The sequence below is a fragment of the Myotis lucifugus genome, unplaced genomic scaffold (genome assembly GCF_000147115.1).
Source record: "Myotis lucifugus unplaced genomic scaffold, Myoluc2.0 scaffold_231, whole genome shotgun sequence".
Lineage (NCBI taxonomy): Eukaryota > Metazoa > Chordata > Mammalia > Chiroptera > Vespertilionidae > Myotis > Myotis lucifugus.
Genome location: NW_005871279.1, coordinates 1961625 through 1971136, shown reverse-complemented (window position 1 = coordinate 1971136; position 9512 = coordinate 1961625).

Here is a 9512-nt window from a genome sequence, read left to right as displayed (position 1 = left end):
TATTTTTTTTTTAAATGCAGTCAATTTTATTTTCCTTAAACCACAAAATAGAGTCTTTGGTTGTAAAAACATCACTAGTTACAGTCTTGCCAAGAGGTCCCAGCTGGGGAGGGGGCAGTTAGTCTGTGGCCAGAACTCCTGAGGGGTCTCTAAAATGCTAACACCCAGGTTAAAAGACTTGGGGCAAGGGTGGTGTTGGTGCTGGCAGGCCTCTAGGAGGGCACTGGGCCCAGGCCTCCGTGCCCCAGCCACAGGGGGCGGCGGCCCATGGCGTCTGGTGAGGGCCTGCCCAGAAGCACCAGGGCCACCTCTCCATCCCCCTCCTGCAGGCCAGGGCTGGGAGACGGCTCCTGGGATCTCAGTTCCTCAGCAAAATCTGGGACTGCATGTCATATGGAAGCTTTGTTTTTAAGTGCATAAATTACTAGATTTGTTATAGCATCTCGATGAATTGAGCCTTTTCCCATTATGATACAGCTCTGTATTATTTTTTGCACTACAATGACTTTGATATTAATTATGCCACTCCAGTTTTCTTTTGATTAGTATTATCATGTATCTTTTTCCATCCATCTTTTAAACTTTTTAAAAATTAAATTTATTGGGGTTACATGGGTTGATAATAACATTATATAAGTTTCAGGTATGAATCTATACAATGACGTCTGTATAGTCTATACTTGACCCCTGTACCCTCTTTGTCCTCTACCCTTCTTTCCTTCTGGTAACCCCCATTCTGGTGTCTGTATCTTTGAGCTTTTCTTTTGTTCATTTGTTCCTTTTGTTTTATATCCCACAAGTATAAGTGAAATCATACAGTTCTCCTTTTCTGAATTATTTCATTTAGTATAATACTCTCATGATCCATCCATGTTATCACAAATGGCAATGTTTCTTCTTTTATATGGCTGAGTAGTATTTCATTATAATACTAGAGGCCTGGTGCTCGAATTTGTGCACCAGTGGGGTCCCTTGGCCTGGCCTGTGGGATTGGGCCGAAACTGGCTCTCCAATATCCCCCTAGGGATCCTGGATTGCGAGCGGGCGCAGGCCAGGCCAAGAGACCCCACCGGTGCGCAGTCAGGGCTGGGGAGAGACGCAGGAGGTTGGCCAACTGGGGAGGGATTGTGGGAGGGCTCCAGGGTGTGTCCGGCCCATCTCGCTCAGTCAGTCGGCTGGACCCCAGCAGCAAGCTAACCTACCAGTTGGAGCATCTGCCGCCTGGTGGTCAGTGCATGTCATAGTGAGCGATTGAGCAGCCTTAGCATATCATTAGCATATTACGCTTTGATTGAATAGCCAACCCGACAGCTGGACACTTGATGTACCACATCTTCTTTATTCAGTCATCCAAAGAAGGAAACTTAAGTTGTTTCCATGTGCTAGCTATGTGACTAATGCTGCAGTGAACATAGAGGTACGTACATCTTTACAAGTGTTTTCAAAATTTTCAGCTATACTAGTATACCCAGAAGAGGAATTGCTGGGTCATATGGTAGCTCTATTCTTAATTTTTTTTAAAAAATATTTTATTGATTTTTTACAGAGAGGAAGGGAGAGAGACAGAGAGCTGGAAACATCGATGAGAGAGAAACATCGATCAGCCGCCTCCGGCACATCCCCGGTGGATGTGCCCGCAACCCAGGTACATGCCCTTGACCGGAATCGAACCTGGGACCTTTCAGTCCGCAGGCCGACACTCTATCCACTGAGCCAAACCGGTTTCGGCTATTCTTAATTTTTGCTTTTACTTCCCTTGCCTTTGTGAACGGGTTTACAAAAAACTCCTCTGAGACCATGGTCCGTAAGTTTAGTGCCTATTTTTTTTTTCTATGTATTTTATTGTTTCAGGTCTTATATTTAATCTTTAATCTATTTGGTGTTAGATAGCAGTCTAGTTTCATTCTTTTAAATGTGGCTTTCTAGTTTTCCCAACACCATTTATTGAAGAAACTTTTCTTTCTCCATTGTATGTTTTTGGCTCCTTTGTTGAAAATTAGTTGCCCATATGTGTGTGTGGGTTTATTTCTGGACTCTCAATTCTGTCCCATAAACCTGTGTTTTGCCAAAATCATACTGTTTTGATTACTGTAGTTTTATAGTATAATTTGAAGTCAGGGAGTGTGATGCCTCTGGCTTTATACTTTTTTCTCAGGATTACTTTGGGTATTCGGGGTCTTTTGTGCTTCCATCCAAATTTGAGTATTTTTTTTGTTCTGTTTCTGTGAAAAAATGCCATTGGGATTTTGATGGGGATTGCATTAAATCTGTAAACTGCTTTAAGTAAGATGGCCTTTTTAATATTAATTTTTCCAGTCCATGAACGCAAAATATCTTCATATTTCTGTGTATTCTTCAATTTCTTTCAACAGTGTCTTATACTTTTCAGTATACAGGTCCTCACCTCCTTTGTTAAATTTATTCCTAGGTATTTTATTCTTTTTGTTGCAATTGTTAATAGGATTGTTTCCTTCATTTCTCTTTTTGATATTTTATTGTTAGTATATAGGAACACAGTGGATTTTTGCATATTGATTTTGTATCCTGTAGCTTTATTGTACTTGTTTATTATTTCTAACTAGGGGCCCAGTGCACGAATTCATGCACATTGAAAGGAACTGTGAGCTGCGAGGCTGCGGTGGGCACAGGGGCGGGTCTTGGCCCATCCTTTGCGCCCCCACCACAGCCTCCAGTCCGCTGTCCACTGGCAGTCTCGCTCCCGCCACCCCCACATGCTGATGGCACTGGCTCTGCTTGCACCGCTGATGGTGCCGAGTGATTGGGACCGGTGCCATGTGCCGGCAGCAGGTGCGAGCAGCAGCTCTGGCACCAGCTGCGGGTGTGAGCGGGACCAGTGCCGGCAGCAGCTGCAAGAGGTGGCTACTGGCCCCGATCACCCCTCAGGAGCAGGGGGAGGTGGAGAAGCCCTGAGGGGCGATCGGGGCCGGCAGCCACCACTTGCACCCACTGATGGCGCCGAATGATCGGGGCCAGCGCCGGGCACTGGCGGTGGGTGTGAGCGGCGGCTCCAGCGCCGGCAGCAGATGCGAGTGGAGCTGGCGCCAGCGAGCAGGTGCAAGCGCCGGGCGGACTGCGGTGCACGGAAGCAAAGAATTTTCAGTAACCACCAGAGCTCGCCTCGATGACACCGGCGCTCCGCTTTGGTCTGGTGCACCTGCTCACCTGCTCTACCATCTAGTTGTGGCTGATGCCTGCCATGTTCCACTCTCTGCCGCCTGCTGCTGATGCCCGCCATGTTCCGCACGTGCCCCCTGGTGGTCAGTGCATGTCATAGCTACCAGTTGTTCGGTTTGGTTGTTCTGCTGTTCGGTCTATTTGCATATTAGCCTTTTATTATATAGGATAGTTTTTGGTAGAGTCTTTAGGGTTTTCTATATATAGGAGCATGTCATCTGCAAATAGTAACAGTTTTATTTCTTCATTTAGAATTTGATTTGGGGAAATTTGTTTAAAAATATCAAGTTTTGGACACTTGACTAAAAAGGATCATAGACAGTTATAATTATTTTTAATGCCCTCTCCCTCCTTAGACCTTTGGTATAACTACTTAATATCATATTCTGAAAAAACTTATAGTTTTCTGCTTCTGTCTGTAAGCCATCTTACACAAAGCTTTAAATATTTTTGTCTTTGTTTCCAGTAGAAGAGCTCCTTTTATTTTATTTTATTTATTTTTTTTTTTTTTAAATATATTTTATTGATTTTTTTACAGAGAGGAAGGGAGAGGGATAGAGAGTTAGAAACATCGATGAGAGAGAAACATCGATCAGCTGCCTCCTGCACACCTCCCACTGGGGATGTGCCCGCAACCGAGGTACATGCCCTTGACCGGAATCGAACCTGGGACCTTTCAGTCTACAGGCAGGCGCTCTATCCACCGAGCCAAACCGGTTAGGGCGAAGAGCTCCTTTTAACAATTCTTGTAATGAAGGTCTCTTGGTGGTAAATGCTCTTAGCTTTGATTTGTCTGGGAAAGCCTTTATTTCTCCTTCATATCTAAAGGATATATTGCCCTGGCTGGTTTGGCTCAGTAGATGGAGCGTTGATCTGCAGACTGAAGGGTCTCAGGTTCAATTCCAGTCAAGGGCACGTGCCTGGGTTGCGGGCTGATTCCCAATAGCGGGTGTGCAGGAGGCAGCCAATCAATGATTCTCATCATTGATGTCTCTTTCTCTCTCTCTCCCTTCCTCTCTGAAATCAATAAAAATAAATAAATAAATAAATAAATAAATAAATAAATAAAGGATATCTTTGCTGGGTGTATTATCTTTGACTGATGGTTTCTGTCTTTCAATATTTTAAATATTTCTGCCTACTCCTATCTTATAATGTTTCTACTGAGAAATCTTATGATACTCTAATGGGGTTTTCTTTGCAAGTTATAGTCCCTCCCCCCCACCTGCCACCCCCCAGCTGCCTTGAGAATTCTTTCTTTGTCATTTAACAGTTTGAATTAAATATGTCTTGGAGAACATCTTTTTACGTTGATATAATTAGGTGTTCTGTTAGCTTCCTCTATTCTAGACTTTAGTTCTTTCCATAGGGAAGTTCTCATTAATTTCTTTGAGTAGGCTCTCTATTCCTTTTCCCTCTGGTTTGCCTGTTACCCTTATGTTGCTCTTTTTGTATTGTGAGTGTTTTTTTTCAGTATATTATTATTATCATTTTAAATATTTTATTGTATTGATTTTGGAGAGACAGGGAGGGAGAGGGGTAGAAAGATAAAAACATCAATGAAGAGAGAGTCATTTATCAGCTGCCTCCTGCATGCCCCCCATCGGGGATTGAGCCCAAAATCGTGCATATGTCCTGACCAGGAATTGAACCGATGACCTCTTATCCGTTGATGCTCAACTACTGAGCCACACCAACTGGGCCTATATCATTGTTTTTAATGTCCAGATTTTATAATACAAGAATAGAACAGATCCCAGACTCAAGTTTATAAATTCTCAATTGGCTTGTGAGACCAGTTGGTATACTTGTTATCTAATTTGGCTTCTGGAAGATTTCATTCAAATCCTCAGTGGTCATCTGATCAAATAATTTGTTTTTCTTTCCCAGCTCTGTCTCCTATTGCTCAGTTCTGGTCTGTGAGAGAGACAGAAACTTAGCACAACAATTCACACCTTTTTTCTTCTGCACCCACCAGGGCACTGTACTAATTTTTTGGCATGGGACATTAAACTTCTCAAAGTCAGCTACCACGCCAGCTTTTGCCGCATCGCCTTGTAGTAAGTCCAGTCGATAGATAGTAGGTGGGTTGTCAGGTAGAGTAGCCAACCTAGAGGTAAGGGTCTCATTCCAAGATTACAGGGAGTTAGCAATGGCCTTTCTGGCCTCAGGGTATGAAATATACTAGTTAATGGCCCTAAGAGTAAGTTTTTGCATCTTGAGACCCCAGTGGCCACAGCCCCTTATGTTGCTCTTTCTAATCAGTTTTCATAGAGTTCTTTCATTGTTTAGTTTTCTCTCTTCCTACTGGCTCATTTCTAGGTTTCTGTCTTCAAGTTCACTAATTCCCTCTTCTGTCCTCTATTTCGAATGGTCTCTGGTGGATTCATCTCCTTTATTGAGGTCTTCAACTACAGAATTTTTGCTTGGTTCTTTTATAGTTTTAGTTTGTTTGATAAAGTACTTCTGTTCATTAATTTTATTCCTGAGCTCTTTGGACTGTCTGAGTTTTCTTGTATATCGTTGAGTTTCTTTATAAGTGTAACCTTGAATTCAGTCACTTAAAATACTGCCTTCCAGCCCTAGCTGGTTTTGACTCAATGGATAGAGCTGCGGACTGAAGGGTCCTGGGTTCAATTCTGGTCAAGGGCACATGCCCGGCTTGTGGATTCCATCCCCAGTGTGGGGCATGCAGGAGGCAGCCAATCAATGATTCTCTCATCATTGATGTTTCTCTCCCTCTCCCTTCCTCTCTGAAATCAATATATATTAATAAATACATAAATAAAACACTGTCTTCCATGGCTTTGAGTTTCTGGAGATGTCATTTTTCTGTGCTCCCAGTTATGGTTCCTGGTATTTGACGGTTTTCTGCCTGCGCCTTTGAGATAGTATTCCTTCATGTTTACTGTTTTGCTCCTAACAGTTCAGCAGGTTGATAGGTAGGTGCTTCCTTTTCACCGTGCTGTTTGGTATGTCTCAGCGTTACCATGCCCTGCCGGACTGTGGGGCACGGAGGCAAATTGGCTATCTTGTGCCTCCCCCTTCCTCCTTCCCTTAACAAAGGTCGTTGGCGGCAGAACCGCTGTTTAAGCCTTCCAGCCACCTCTACTTGGCTCTGTACTGATGAGGGGGAAGGGAAATGCCTTTTGGAGGGAAAAGTGCTTCTGCTTCTCTTACACTTCAGGCCCAGCTTCTCCACTGCTGTCACACTCACTGGAGCCATGGGTGGCACTGAATTATGTCAGCAGCCAGCATCTGTTCTTCCCTTGTCCCGCCTCCTCTTGTTTCAATACGCCCACCTTCAGATGTTCCACTGTGTGGATCTTTCAGATGTTTGTGGAGTAGGGATTCTTTATTTAGTTGTTAATGGCATCCTCTCACTTCATCATGATGCTGATGTCCCATCCTTTTTATTTTAAACTGTTTCTTCATATGTAAAGGGGGTTTCTTTTATGCAAATACAGCTGGGTCATGCATTTTTATCCAATTTGACAATCTCTGCTTTTTACTTGGGGTGTTTAGACCAATTATGCTTAATGTGCCATAGATGGATTTAAATATATCATCTTTCTATTTTTTGTATTGATCACATTTGTTCATTTCCTTTTCCCTTCTCCTTTCTCTTGAATTAACTGAACGTCACTTTGTGGTTCACTTTATCTACTTTATTGGACTATAAACTATAATTCTTTGTAGGGTTATTTTAATTGTTGCTTTAGGGTTTATAGTATACATCCTTAACAAGTCTTTCCTCAGGTACACACCTACCAATTGGCATGTAAGAGTATTACAGTGAACTTCATTTCACTTCTCCCTTTGTAATTGTCATACTTCAACATATGAATCCCATAATAAAACTATTTTTGTTTTAAACATCCAGTAATCTTTTAAAGAGCTTTTTAAAAAGTGTACCTTACATTTACCAACATATTTACTATCTCTAGTACTCATTATTTTGTGTAGATCTATTTAACTTCCACTTGAAGGGCTTTTTTTTAGCATGTCTTGTAATGTGGGTCTGCTTGTGGTTTTCAGCTTTAGTGTGTCTGAAAAGATTTTAATTTTGCCTTCATTTTTAAGAAACTATTTATACTGATTATAGAATTCTAGAGTCCCCTCCCCCCCCCCCCTTCCCCCCTTGCAACACTTAAATTTGCTGCAGTATTATGCACTGGCTTGCATTCCTGGAGTTCTTATCCTTTATTCCTCTATGTAATGTATGTATAACATGGCCCCTGATTTCACCTTTGAGAACGTGATAGCTGATCAAAATTAACCCTGAATTTGGTCCACTTGAAGGGGGAGAACATTGCAGTCTAAGGCCCTAAAAATGTTTTAACTCATTGTCCTGTACTCCCTGACTTTCTAATGTGTCAGTCAATGCTTTTTTTTTTAATACTTTGAAGTCTGGTATTGCATGTTGGAATTTGTCACCTGCAATTTAGATACGCTAACTCATTTAGCTAATTTAAGTGACTCCCTGACAGGGATGATAATGTATGTTGAAATACATCAGAGGGTGCTGCTTGACTTTGACCCAGCTATTTGAAGTGGAGAGCTAACAGATAATAGGTGTAGTGGTTGCAACGAAGAAATTACTAACATTGCAGGGTTTAAAATGACTGTCAGATTGTGACATCAAGTGGGTTTTTAGGGAAGGACTCCTTGCTGCCACCAAAAGGTCTGTGCAGAGTCCTAGTACCAAGTGGAAAAGGGCTGACAAGAGGTTCGGTGGGAACGAGTGCTCTCCTGGCTCTCGTTTGTCTTTCATGCTGCCTCTGAAGCACTGCTGGGGAGGTTTGGTGGTGAGTGGGCTTGATGAAGCTGGGATGGGAAGGGAGATGTGCCTTCTGTGGTGTTTGCACTGACCACACACAGTCAGTGCTATAGGCCTCATAGACTTTTCTCCTTTGTGCCTTATCTTCGTGTTGCAGTTTCATTTTTTTTTGTCAAATTATCTTTATTTAGCTGTTTCTTCTTGGGTGAAGATTGGAGAATAAAGCTGGAAGAGAACGCACTTCAGGATAAAATGGTCTTGTTAAAATCAGGAATTAAGAAGTTAAGCTTAGCTGGTTTGGCTCAGTGTATAGCGCATCGGCCCGTGTTCAATTCCAGTCAAGGGCTCATACCTCGGTTGTAGGCTTGATCCCTGGCCCTGGTTGGGGCCTGTGGGAAGCAAATAATCAGTGTTTCTCTCTCCCCCCCCCTCCCTTCCCACTCTTTTCAAAAATCACTGGAAAAATATCTTCAGGTGAGGATTAACAAAAAAACAAACAAAAGTTAAGCCCCAGATCTATAGCTAAATAACTAAAACACATCCATACAAGGGTACTTACTCACTGATTACTTCATACCTGGTTCAAATGGACAGGAGTCTGGAAGGTGGAGCATGGCAGGCAGTGTGTTTGATTCCACTTTCTCCTGAAATCTGTTACTATAAAGTCTACAAATGTATTCCTTTGTGCTCAACGACTGGAATCACAGTTCTCGGACTTAATTCGTTCTGGAGCTGTTCCAGAAGCAATTTGTTTGAAAACCAAATCATTTTTTCATCCCAGACGCCCAAGTGATTTTAACTTTTCTTTTATACAGCACATGTCTATAAGCAAACAATCCTAAAATTTATCAAACCACCCTCTGCAGCCTTAAGTGAATCACTTTCAGTACTCATTCCAGGGGTGTCTTCCAAGAGATCAGTATGCAGCATCTTCATGTCATTGCTTCCAAAATGCTGTCACTGCCTACCTACCTTTCATTTATCCAAATCAACAACCATTTTTCTCTCTCTTCAATTGCCTGTGTGGTTTCTTTCACACCCTTAGCAGCATTAGCACTCTTGAGGGCTTTTTTGTTTTAAAATTGTCCTAATCGCCAATTTCCCCAGCAACAAAAGCAAAACAAACAAAAACAAACCCACAAAAATATTCACAGCACAATTTCCCAAAATGTTATCTTTGTGTTGCAGTTTCACAGGGTTAGTGGTAAACTCTCACTTTTTTGTCATGCTGATGTATCAGCATGAAAGGGTTGTCAGGTTGAGAACCAAAGGTTTGACTGTGTTCAAGATTTTATTTTTTGGCGGGGGGGGGGGGGGGGGGGGGGGGGGAAGAAAAAAAACATCAAATGGTAAAAAAGAATGTCATCCTTTTTGCTCCTTTTTGGGGGGGGGGGGGTATTAAAAACACCCCCCCCCCCCTTTTTTTTTTTTTCTCATTTTTAATTTTCTCTGCTGTTTTTTAAATAGTTTTTCCCTTTTCCAAAAAAAAAAAAAAAATAAAAAATAACCCCCCCTTCCCCCTCCCCCCCCCCCCCCC